Raw genomic sequence first — 12,444 nt, forward strand, 5'->3', positions numbered from 1 at the left:
ATTTAATAAAATTGCTAAATATGATTTTCAAGTAAAAAGTAATAAAAAATGTTTTGATCTTAAATTAATAAAAAACTATATTTTTTTCTAACTAAATTAGATGGAAATAATTTCAAATATTAGAAACCTTAGCTTCCAATAAAAAAGAAAATATATTTGATTTTGATAAAATGTGAGATTTTTATACTTCTCTAATCCTAGGATAGAAATAAAATAATATCCTTTAATATCCTATTAATATCGGTTACGACATTAGAGTTAGGATGAGTACGAATAATTTAATGACAAACTATAAAATATGCTAAATGGTAAAATAGTAAATAGAGCATAAGATAAGAAATGGTAGAATTTGGTGGTGAAGTAAGTCCACACATGCCGTGTAGATTGAATGACATTCTGTGTGGCTTGAAGCTTTGATATTTTACATGAAGTGTTGTAATGTCCATACGTTGTGTGAATTAATCCGATAAGATCAGAAATTCGAATGAGATTATGTCACTTCTCTTGCTTTGTTTCCTTATTGAGTGTATATGCCCACTCCATGTCTTATTCTCACACACCTTGTGTGGAATTCATCCACTTCCTTCAATGTCCTTATCATAAAATTATTATTTTATTAAAAAAAAAAAGTGCAATGCTTACAAATATGCAATGTAAATTGAACCTCTCAACCAAAAAAATGAAATTTGAATCTAACTGTGTGCTTAAAAAAAGTTCCATTATTATCTTAGCTTCAAAGTTGTAATCAAAGCTGAGACATTTACAAACATTAAAACGTGAATTCTTTACTTGGTTCTTCTGTCGTTTTGCTTTATTTAGTCCAATAAAAAACAAAAACAAGTTGGTCAAATGAATGAATTTATTTAGATACTGATGTGATGTCTTTCAATAATAGCTTTCCCAACAATCATGATTTAGATAATATATGTACTCAAATGGGCCCTTCATCTCCTCCATTTCCCCATATCGATTTTGAGCTTGAATCTTTTTCTATTTTATTGATTAAACATATGCTAATATTTCTATTGACAGGTATTAAATCATTGACTGAGTTGATAATATATGTGTTACATCAGCTGTTATTTGGTAGTGATTACTTTTTTAATTAGCTGATTGTATCATTGATAATTGATTATAATCTCATACATTGAATTTCTAATCACAAACGGATATTCAATTAGAAATATTTTTATGTTTTATAGTATTTATTTTTTTAGGTTAAAATATAAGAATTAAAAAATATAATTAATATTAATTAAAATACTTTATTATCTTTGTATTAATTGTATTAATTAATTAATTTTTATCTATTTCTAAAATAAAAGGGAACTTAAAGAGAGATATATTTGGTAAAACATCAATTAATGTATATGGATTGAATCAAAACGTTAAATATTATGAAACAAAAAAAAAATTAGAAAGACAAATATTATAGAACGGAGAAAGTACTAAATAATAGTAATTTATATTTATAGTTACTTTTTGTAATGGGTGTGGACTTAACTTAAAAGTCAGCTCTTGGTTAATGAATGATGAATGATAATATTTTTACAACTCGTCTCTTTTTATGATTAATTTCGAAATGTTTCTGATTACGAGATAGACTTTGGAACATTGGTTCTTTTCATTCTTTTTGAAATAGCGTGGCAGTTTAGATGGTGAACTATGCAGGGTTTCTTTTCTTTAAAATCATTACGAGTGTGGTATGCGTTCAATGAATTTTATGAGGATTGGTAGGCGTTAGCCTTAGTCTAAACATTGTTTTTTAATTTTATTAATCTAGGCTTTTAGTCTTCTTTTTTTTTCTTAATCTAGCTTTTGCTTGAAACAAGATTTTAGTAATTATTCAAGTTTTATTAAGAAAATTTGAAAAAATCTGAAGCCTATTAGGAAAAATAAATAAATAAATAAAATGTAATTAGAGTGATGGACCTCTCTAGGTAGTAGTAGTCTCCATGATCATGCAGGTGTGTTTCCATTTTCACTACAAACAATTGATAATGGAGAGACAGAGGAGCGTCTGGTAGATGGTATAAATATATAATAATAATTTGAAGAATATACATAACGGTCCAAAATTATTAATTTAAGTCTCTGAATAATATATATAATCATATGCTATGCACTTAGATATAATTATTCAAAAAAACCTGTGAATTTTTAAATTTTGAAACGTAATTTAATAATTTGTCCGGTAGATTCAATTTAGATATCAGAGTTAGTGATGCAGTCAGGAATATTGTGAAGAGGAATCTGCCAAGTTTTGCGCAACACTGAATCTGAAGATTACCTGTCCTTATCGCTCTTCATTTTTCTTTTATATTAATTAATCTTTCAAAGAAAAAAAACACCATAAAATATTGTTTTTATTTTTTGGGTCGACCATAAAATATTGTTGAAGTTTGGAGAACACACTTCTTTTCTGTGGCTCCAAAAGAACAAAGAAAAATCAACGAAAAGTTCTTTATATAAAAAAATGATCAACAAAAGCTTTACAAAAGAAAAAAAGTAAAGCATAAATTACCACAACTAATATATCAAAAAAATAAAGGGTTGTTGGTTGATTTTTTTTTTTTTTCTATTTGTTTGTCTTTTTAGTTTAGAAGTGACATTTTGTTGTGTAATTAGACACTTCATATTTGTATTTTATAGCTAAAAAGTAATAGAAATAGAGAATCTGTGTGATGAGGACATCTCCAACAACATGATCGCCGAGAAGGAGATATGAATTAAGTGGCATGTTTAGCCACATACCACACCGTGTGCTACATCGGGAGCCAAAACGAATCAAAGACTAGGAGATGTGTGGCACATTGTGCCACATCTCACACTACGTGCCACTGGACGTGCCAGAGGTCTCGACGTGCAGTAGAACCATAACCCTATTCACACGTCGTGCGAGTCATGTGACATGGCGTGCTAGCTTATTTGAGTTGCTTTCTCCACCAAATTCTTCTTTGGAGAGACAAGGCCTGCCAACCATTTATTACTGTTTTGCCCCTATGCTTATTACCAACCACTACCCTTGTCCTTCACTTTTCATATCTTACCCCAGTTACTTATGTTATTTTGTTGTTGCCCTAAGAGCAACTGTAATGGTGTAAACAACTTTTGTGTGCCACCTCAAACAAAGAGCAAATACAAAAGACAACCCACTAGAAAGCCTTACTCATTTAAAATTTATTGGGGTTAACATAAAATTATATGTGGTAAAATTCAAAATTTAATAAAAAAAACTAGACTAAATAGTATTATTTTTATCAAAAAGCAGCCTATCATTTTAGTACCATTGCAGGCGCCAGAATCGCCATTCCTGGTGCGTGTGTTACACACTGCCTTTGGCGCCTGCGTCCCCTTCACTCTCCATACCTTTATCTATTTTATATGTTTTCTTTGAACAGTAAAAAGTTTGTTCACGAAAAAAGTAACAAACTAATTGTGGAGACATATGCCATAGTGGTTAGATACTTCTAATTTTGCAACGTGACATGGAAGAAGTCTCCAGTAGAGATGATCTAATAAGGCCTTTTAGTCTTTTCATCTAAGTTTAGAGGAGGTATTTATACTCCTTATTTTGTAAGAAAATCTAACTTTTATCATATCAAATTATTAACCTCCTTGAGAGCATTTGATTTATCCAAATTTGCATCTTTCTAGTTTTAGTTAGAGAATATTGGAATCTTTGTTGGTTTAAAATTAAAACCTCCATTTCAACTTTATCTATATCACTATATTTTTTTGAAAAAGCAGTATTTTCCAATAACAAACAGCATATAAACCAAACAAGTTCATATTTATTTTCTTAAAAAAATACTTATTCTAATAATTAAAGTAATTATATAGTAATAATAGTTTTTGTTTTCCTAAAAAAATAAGAATACTATTTAAAACTATATTTTTTATAATTTATTTTCAATTTATTTATAAATTAATCAACATAAGAAATCATATTTAAATGGTTAGAAATATAAATTTAAACGCCAAATGAAAAGTATTGGTTAGTGACTAACCGATCACTTACTCTTAGATTCATGTTTATAAGAATCATATGAGATGAAGATTAAAATCAAAATAAAATTTAGCTTTAATAAATTTAGATCTAATGGTGATAGACCAAATTCAACTTACTAGTCATTTACCATCGATAAAATATATAAAATTTTATTAATTGAGTTATATATTAAAAGCTGAATTTTCTTGTTATCAAGAATTTAATATGACAAAAAAATAAAAAAAAATTATACGTAATGAAATTATAGATTAGAGGTTCAATCCACTAAAATAAGTCTAATCAAAGATCTTAAAATACTTTTGACATTAAAAATTAATCACGATAATATATGGTTAAACTATATGTATATTCGTTCAGAAGTAACAAACATCAAAGAGATAAAGGGTAAAAAATATCTAAGGCTAGTAAATAATTAGAATAATTTTACTTTTATATGTCCTAAATGGTATAATTATACTTCTAATACTTTCAAGTTCGACCATTGTACCTATAACTATATAATTATACTTTATGCATTCATAAATCTTGTTACCACTCTATATGTGTTATATTATCATTAGTCAATAACATACCTCATCATACACATCTAAACACATGAATTTAAAAAAAAAAATCGAAAAAAAAATCTCATATGTAGACATGTTTTTGATCTGGTGCATGATATGAGATAATTTTCGTTTTTAAATCTAACTTTTTTCACTGTACATGTGTTGTTGATTTTTAAAACTATTATCTATAAGGAATAACATAACGCGAAGATAACGAGATTTACTATTGTGTAGAATGTTATGTTATTAACAATTAGAAAATTAGCATAACTTTCAAATGTTATGATTATAGACGTTAGAAATATAATTTTTTTTATGACATTAGAGGTAAATAAAATTGTGTTTTTTTTTTTGATAAAAAATAAAATAGTTTATAAGTGTTAAGGTTGAATTCAATTTTTTACATTATCCCGAAAGGAAAAGTGAGCATGAGCAAACAAATGAAAAGGACATACTGAAATAAGAAAATGTTGGACAAGAATGAAGAACAAATGGTAAAAAAAATTCAGAAAGTAGTTAATAATAAGATGAGAAAAGAAGTTAAATTGCCGCAAACAGAGCCGGCATCATTTAATGGATAAGACATCTATCCAACCCTATCCTCTATCTTATGTTATATTCATAATTCTCACATGATCTACTCTCCCAAATATGAAATACTTCACTAATTTGAAAGTTTTTTACATACCATTTATATTCGAATTTCCCGCTTAACTACTGTTAATTTATTTATTTATTTATTAACAAAAACAGGCTACTAAATCAGAAAATAAGTATAGGATATTAGGTTAGGGTCTGAAAAAAGTGTTACTAGCAGATTCATTGATGAGAATGAGAATACAATGTATTATTCTTGGGACACAAAAGAAATATCCAAATCAATCTGACCCTTACCTTTTCACTGTTCTGAATTGACATATCTACTCATTCTTTTCTATTCATTACTCAACAAACCTATTGTTAGATATTAGTCTTTAATATTGGTGTTGTGGAAATTCCACATGGAAAGAATAAGAAGGAAATCTGTATTTTATTTTGTCTAAGAGACATCTGTATTGTCTAGAGACATCTGTATATCTAGAGACATCTGTATGTCTGGAGACATCTGTATGTCTGGAGACATATGTATTGTCTGGAGACATCTGTATTTTGACAACCAGTTTTTTGGCTATAAATATCTTCAATCCTTCAAACCTTTTCACTTACTATTTTAATTATTCAAATACGTTCATAGGGAAATTAGTGAAATTGCTATCATTAATTTTATGTTAGGGAAATCCTAGAGGAAACTTAGTCAGAAACCCAATAGCAATTGATAGTGGGGGCTAATATTTCCTTAAGGACAGTGATTAATCACGTCCCTATTTTATGTTTGTGATCCCATATTTCTAACAATCTTAAGGAAATATTATGGAGAACGTGCTGAAGAATATTGGTGATGCTGGTAAACTTGATCGGTTTGATGGGACGAATTTCACTCGTTGGAAGGAGACTATGAAATTTTTCTGATAACTCTGAAATTTTTTTACATTCTGGACATTGATTTGCAATCTATTCCAGAACCGAGTGACAAAGATACTGATGGAATTGTGGCTGAACGTAAGAAGCGAGAAGAAGACGAGGCGCTATGTAGAGGATATATTCTGAACCATCTCTCTGATCGTCTTTATGATTTGTACATTACTGTACAAAAGGCAAAGGATATATGGATATCACTGGAGACAAAGTATAATTCAGAAAAGCAAGGGGCAGATAAGTTTATCACTATGAAATTTTTTGAATTTACTATGAATGATTCTGCATCTGTACTTGACCAAGTCCATGAATTTCTTATCTTGGCCTCTAAATTTAAGGATCTTACTATAGACATTCCAGAGAAATTACTTGTGGGGGCAATCATAGCCAAATTACCTTCAAGTTGGAATAACTATAGAAAGAAACTGTTGCACACTTCTGAGGATTTTAATTTGGAACAAATTCAGAAGCATTTACGAATTGAAGAGGAAACTCGAATTCGTGATAAGAAACATGATGTTGCTTCTAGTTCTAAAGTTAATTATGTCAGTAATAATCAGAAGGGGGGCAAAAAGAGAAAAGGAAATTATCAGAATAATCCCAACAACAACAAAAAGTTTAAGAAGAATTTGTCTGATGTTGTTTGTTATAATTGTGGTGAAAAAGGACACATCAAAAGATTCTGTAAGAACCCCAAGAAGAAGGATAACAAAAAATCAAAATAAGAAGGAGAGTGAGGACAAAGCAAATGTTGTTGAACATGTTGACAATAATGAAATTATTGCCATGGTTTCTGAGTTGCAAATTGGTATGATCCAAGAATTGCATATGGCATCTCTTACCATAAGCAATGATTGGTGGTATGATTCTGGTGCAACTACTCATGTTTGCAACAACAAAGGACTCTTCAAGACTTATATTGATTCCTCTCCAGACCATGAAGTTTTGTTGGGTGATCATCACTCTTCCAATGTTCAAGGAACCGGGACTGTTGAAATTCAGTTTACTTCTGGAAAGAAAGTTATTCTCACTTCATGTTCCTCAAATTAGGAAGAATTTAGTTTCTGGTTTTATGTTATGTAAAAAGGGGTTAAAGGCTGTAATAGAATCTGATAAAATAATTTTGTCTAAGGCTGGAGCATTTATTGGGAAAGGTTATGTCTGTGATGGAATGTTCAAATTGTCTATTAATAAAGTTGAGAATTCTGCTTATTTTCTTGTGCATGCAATTGAATGTACTTCTTTTCATTTGTGGCATAATCGTTTAGCACATACCAATTATAGAACCATGAAATATATGTCTAAAAATGGAATGATATCTTATGGTAATGATCATGAAGATAAATGTGAGGTATGTGTTCAAGCAAAAATGAAAAGGAAACCATTTCCTAAAATTGAAAGAAGTACAGAAATGTTAGAACTTATTCATTCTGATATTTGTGAATTTAATGGAAATTTAACTAGAGGAGGTAATAGGTATTTCATAACTTTCATTGATGATAGTTCTCGTTTTACCTATGTTTATTTGTTAAAAACAAAAGACCAAGCATTTGAAATGTTTAAATGTTATAAAGCCATGGTAGAGACACAAAAGAATAAGAAAATTAAAATTCTACGCAGTGATAGAGGTGGGGAGTATTTTCCTATAGAATTTTCTTCTTTTTTGTGAATCTAGTGGAATTATACATCAGGTTAGTGCTCCTTATAGACCTCAACAAAATGGAGTTGCTGAAAGAAAAAATGGTGTTTTAGGGGATATGCTAAATGCAATGCTTGTTAATGCAAATTTGCCACTTAATTTATGGGGAGAAGCTTTGCTAACCACATGTCATATACACAACAGAGTACCTTCTAAGAAATTTATGGTTTCACCTTATGAAATTTGGAAAGGAAGGAAACCTAATATAAGTTACTTTAAGGTGTGGGGTTGTGTTGCATATTACAAGGTCCCAGATCCTAAGAAAACTAAATTAGGACCAAGGGCTTTGAAAAGTGTTTTTGTGGGCTATGCTGAAAATTCAAAAGCATATAGGTTTTTGGATTTGGATTCTAATGTTATAGTGGAATCACGAGATGCTGAATTCTTTGAAAATAAATTTCGTGGCGATTCCACAGGAACAGAAACCTCAATAGCACCACAAATTTCTTCAAACTCAAATGGGAAAAGAGTTGTGCCTGATTCTTCTAATGAACCAAGAAGAAGTGAAAGAACTAGAAAAGAGAAGAATTTAGGTCCAGATTTTATTAATTCTCAAGCTATTCTCTTTCTGATGGAAGGAAATAGAAATGGGGTTACTAATAAAATACCAATTATACTTACTGTAGAAGATGATCCCAAAACTTTTCAAGAAGCAATGGCTTCTAGAAATTCAGCTTTTTGGAAAGAGGCAATCAATGATGAAATGAATTCATTGATATCAAACAATACTTGGTATATTACGGACTTGGCTCCAGGGTCCAAAACTGTTGGATGCAAATGGGTATTCAGGATTAAGTATAATACAGATGGATCTATAAATTCTTTCAAAGCTAGATTGGTTGCACAAGGCTTTACTCAAAAAGAAGGGGTAGATTATTTTGACACTTATGCACCTGTAGCTAGAATTTCATCCATTAGAGTACTTATGGCTTTAGCTTCTATTTTTGGTCTATGTGTACATCAAATGGATGTGAAGACGGCTTTTCTAAATGGGGATTTAGAAGAAGAAGTGTACATGAAACAACCTGAGGGTTTTGTTCTCCCTGGAAATGAAAATAAAGTTTGCAAATTGGTTAAATCCTTGTATGGATTAAAACAAGCGCCTAAACAATGGCACGAAAAATTTGATTCTGTTATTTTATCAAATGGTTTTACTTATAACTCAGCAGATAGGTGCATTTACTCTAAGTTTACAAAAGATTATGGTGTCATCATATGTTTATATGTTGATGACATGTTAATCTTTGGAACCAATATAAAAGGAATTGATGAGACAAAGAACTATTTGAGTTCATGTTTTAAAATGAAAGATTTAAATGAAATTGATACTATCTTAGGTATCAAGGCTATAAAACATAGTGGGGGTTTTGCGTTGAGTCAATCTCATTATATTGAAAAAGTGCTTAATAAATTTGAGCACTTAAAGTTTAAAGAGGCTAATTCCCCTTATGATTCATCTTGTAAACTTAGTAAAAATGAGGGAAGAGGTGTTGCTCAACTTGAGTATGCTAGTGCAATAGGAAGTATGATGTATGCATCACATAGTACTAGACCAGATATTGCATTTGCTGTCTGTAAACTTTCTAGATTTACGAGTAATCCGAGTCGTGAACATTGGAAAGCGATTGGTAGGGTTTTAGGTTACTTAAAAAGAACCAAAAACCTTGGATTATATTATAATAAATTTCCAGCAGTTCTTGAGGGTTATTTAGATGCTAGTTGGATAAATACTATCGGTGATAGTAAGTCCACAAGTGGTTGGATTTTTATGCTTGGTGGAGGAGCTGTTTCTTGGGCTTCAAAGAAATAAACTTGTATTACTCATTCCACAATGGAGGCTGAATTTTTGGTCTTAGCAGCAGCAGGAAAAGAAGCTGAATGGCTGAGGAATATGTTATTAGATATTAAGTTGTGGCCACGACCGATGTCAGCCATTTCTTTGAACTGCGATAGTGAAGCTATTTTGTCTAAAGCTTATAACAAGATATATAATGGAAAGTATAGACATATTAGCTTAAGACATTCATATGTACGACAGTTAATATCAGACGGGATTATAACTGTTGTATATGTTAAGTCTTGTAATAATTTGGCAGATCCTTTCACAAAAGGACTTCCAAGGGACATAGTATATAAAATGTCCAAAGAGATTGGTTTAAGACCTATATGATTACATCAGCAACAACAGAAACCCAACCTATGTATAGTATTATCACTATGTAAAGGTTCAATGTGGTAAAAACAAGTTGTTGATAACTGATTGATATACTAACTATAATAATAAATTATATAGTATATGATTATTAGGGTGAGTCTTAGACTCTTAATGAAGCTTCATATGTTGTATTTGAACTTCACCTATATGGACAGAAGGAGTGGTGCCGCTCCTAATGAAAGTGTGGTCTACTTTTATAATTGCCCATGAAGTCTAGGATGAGCGCATGGCCATAATAGTGCTACCATTTCTATGAACGTACGTTTATATAGAAGTTATGTGTGTGATACTTCCGGTATAACAAAAGGGATTATGGCTCAAAAGCGGCAAGCCGCCATTAATTTCGTTTTTCCTTGAAGTGTTACACTAAGTGGAGGTCCAAATCGCAAGATACCGACATTTATGCATAACTCTAATGAGATTTATTTAAACACCAATACATAAAGCCTAAGTGGGGGACTGTTAGATATTAGTCTTTAATATTGGTGTTGTGGAAATTCCACATGGAAAGAATAAGAAGGAAATCTGTATTTTATTTTGTCTAAGAGACATTTGTATTGTCTAGAGACATCTGTATGTCTAGAGACATCTGTATGTCTGGAGACATCTGTATTGTCTGGAGACATCTGTATTTTGACAACCAGTTTTTTGGCAATAAATATCTTCAATCCTTCAAACCTTTTCACTTACTGTTTTAATTATTCAAATACGTTCATAGGGAAATTAGTGAAATTGCTATCATTAATTTTATGTTAGGGAAATCCTAGAGGAAACTTAGTCAGAAACCCAATAGCAATTGATAGTGGGGGCTAATATTTCCTTAAGGATAGTGATTAATCACGTCCCTATTTTATGTTTGTGATCCCATATTTCTAACACCTATTAACCCTTTTTTTATTATATTTTTTTTAAGGAATATCTTTCTCCAGGTTCTAACTTTTCACTTTTTTTTTTCAAACGTGTGGATGTTAATTGAAAAAATAAATACTTTGAAAATTATGTAAGAAACAGACGAAAACATAGAGTTTGTAATGATCTGATGGAAGACTTAGCTCGATGTCAAATCAAAGTTATTGAGAGTTAAAATTTGGTAGAATTCATGGTTGATTTCAACTTTTGAATCTAATTCAAGCAGGGGAATCCAGCATGGGGGCTCACAATTGTATTTTTTTAAAAATTCAGGTATTAATTTTGAAATTTCAGAGCTTTGCCCCCCTTAATCAATGGAGGTTTAGAGTTTACTGATTTTATAATTGATGATTAAGATTGGTTTTAAATTTAATATTTTGTTTTTGTTTTTTTAATTATGTTTTAAAGCAAAACAACGTTGTTTTATTTAATTAGAACTATGCGGTCTCTACTCTCTTTAATCTCTTTAGTTCTTCTTCCTCAATTCCTCTTTCTTCTTAAACCTAAATTGAAATCCCTAATCCTAAGTAAGATTCAATCAAAATCGACTGTCAATCCCTCCGTAATTAATTGGATCGTTGGTCCAGCACTCCATCTCCGATCTTTGCCTCTCTGCTTTGGTATTTTTTTTCTCCTACTTGAATTTTGATTTGATATTTCTGCTACTATTTTACTTGAACTTGAGCTTTGATCCCTCGTTTTCTATAATTATTATTTTTTGGATAAAAATTATTTTAGTGGTATTGTTTGCCCCCATGGGGGAGAAATCCTGGATTCGCCCCTGAATTCAAGTGTTTAATTAGTTGGTTGGAGTTTAAAAACTGAAGTGAAGTTTCTTCCATATATAGAAACTTTTAACTCCACCTTCTTCATCTTTCCAATTTATGGAATTAAAATGGAGAAAATACAAGCAAAATAATTTCTAACAGGGGAATTATTATAAAATAAAATAAATATTTATTTTATATACTAACATGGATAATCTAATACCTGGATTTGATCTTAATAACCCGATCTGGATATGAAAAATTAAAATACAATGTAAACATTTATGTATAAAATATTACGACAATTCGTAAAATATGAAAATAAAGAGTAGAGAATGATAACCACATTTTCATATATATATATATATATAACTTTGAGATTTCATCTTTTCTGTCTTCTAAACAAAGCCATACTTTTGCTTAATTAGAATCTTTGAGATTTCCTCCTTTATCGATAATTAAAAAAATAAAGCTTTGAAATATTCATTTTTGTAAATTCGTATCGCATCACTACATGCCCTCTTACTGAAGTTGAATGTCCATTTAGGCCTATAAATGGTAGATGTCTAAGTTCCACTCTGAATGAATCCGCATGCAACTTGTTGAAAGTGCTGCACATTAACGAAAATCTTTATATCTATCAGGATCCGTTTTACCTAATACCTTTCTATCATGGCAGTGAGGTCTAACACATATGCATGTGGATCGGTTATGGGGTTAGTAGAAGAAAATGAATATTTTAGAATATCATACCTCTTGGTACTAAACGTTCTAGATAT

The sequence above is a fragment of the Euphorbia lathyris genome, chromosome 1 (assembly GCF_963576675.1).
Source record: "Euphorbia lathyris chromosome 1, ddEupLath1.1, whole genome shotgun sequence".
In the NCBI taxonomy this organism is placed as follows: Eukaryota; Viridiplantae; Streptophyta; class Magnoliopsida; order Malpighiales; family Euphorbiaceae; genus Euphorbia; species Euphorbia lathyris.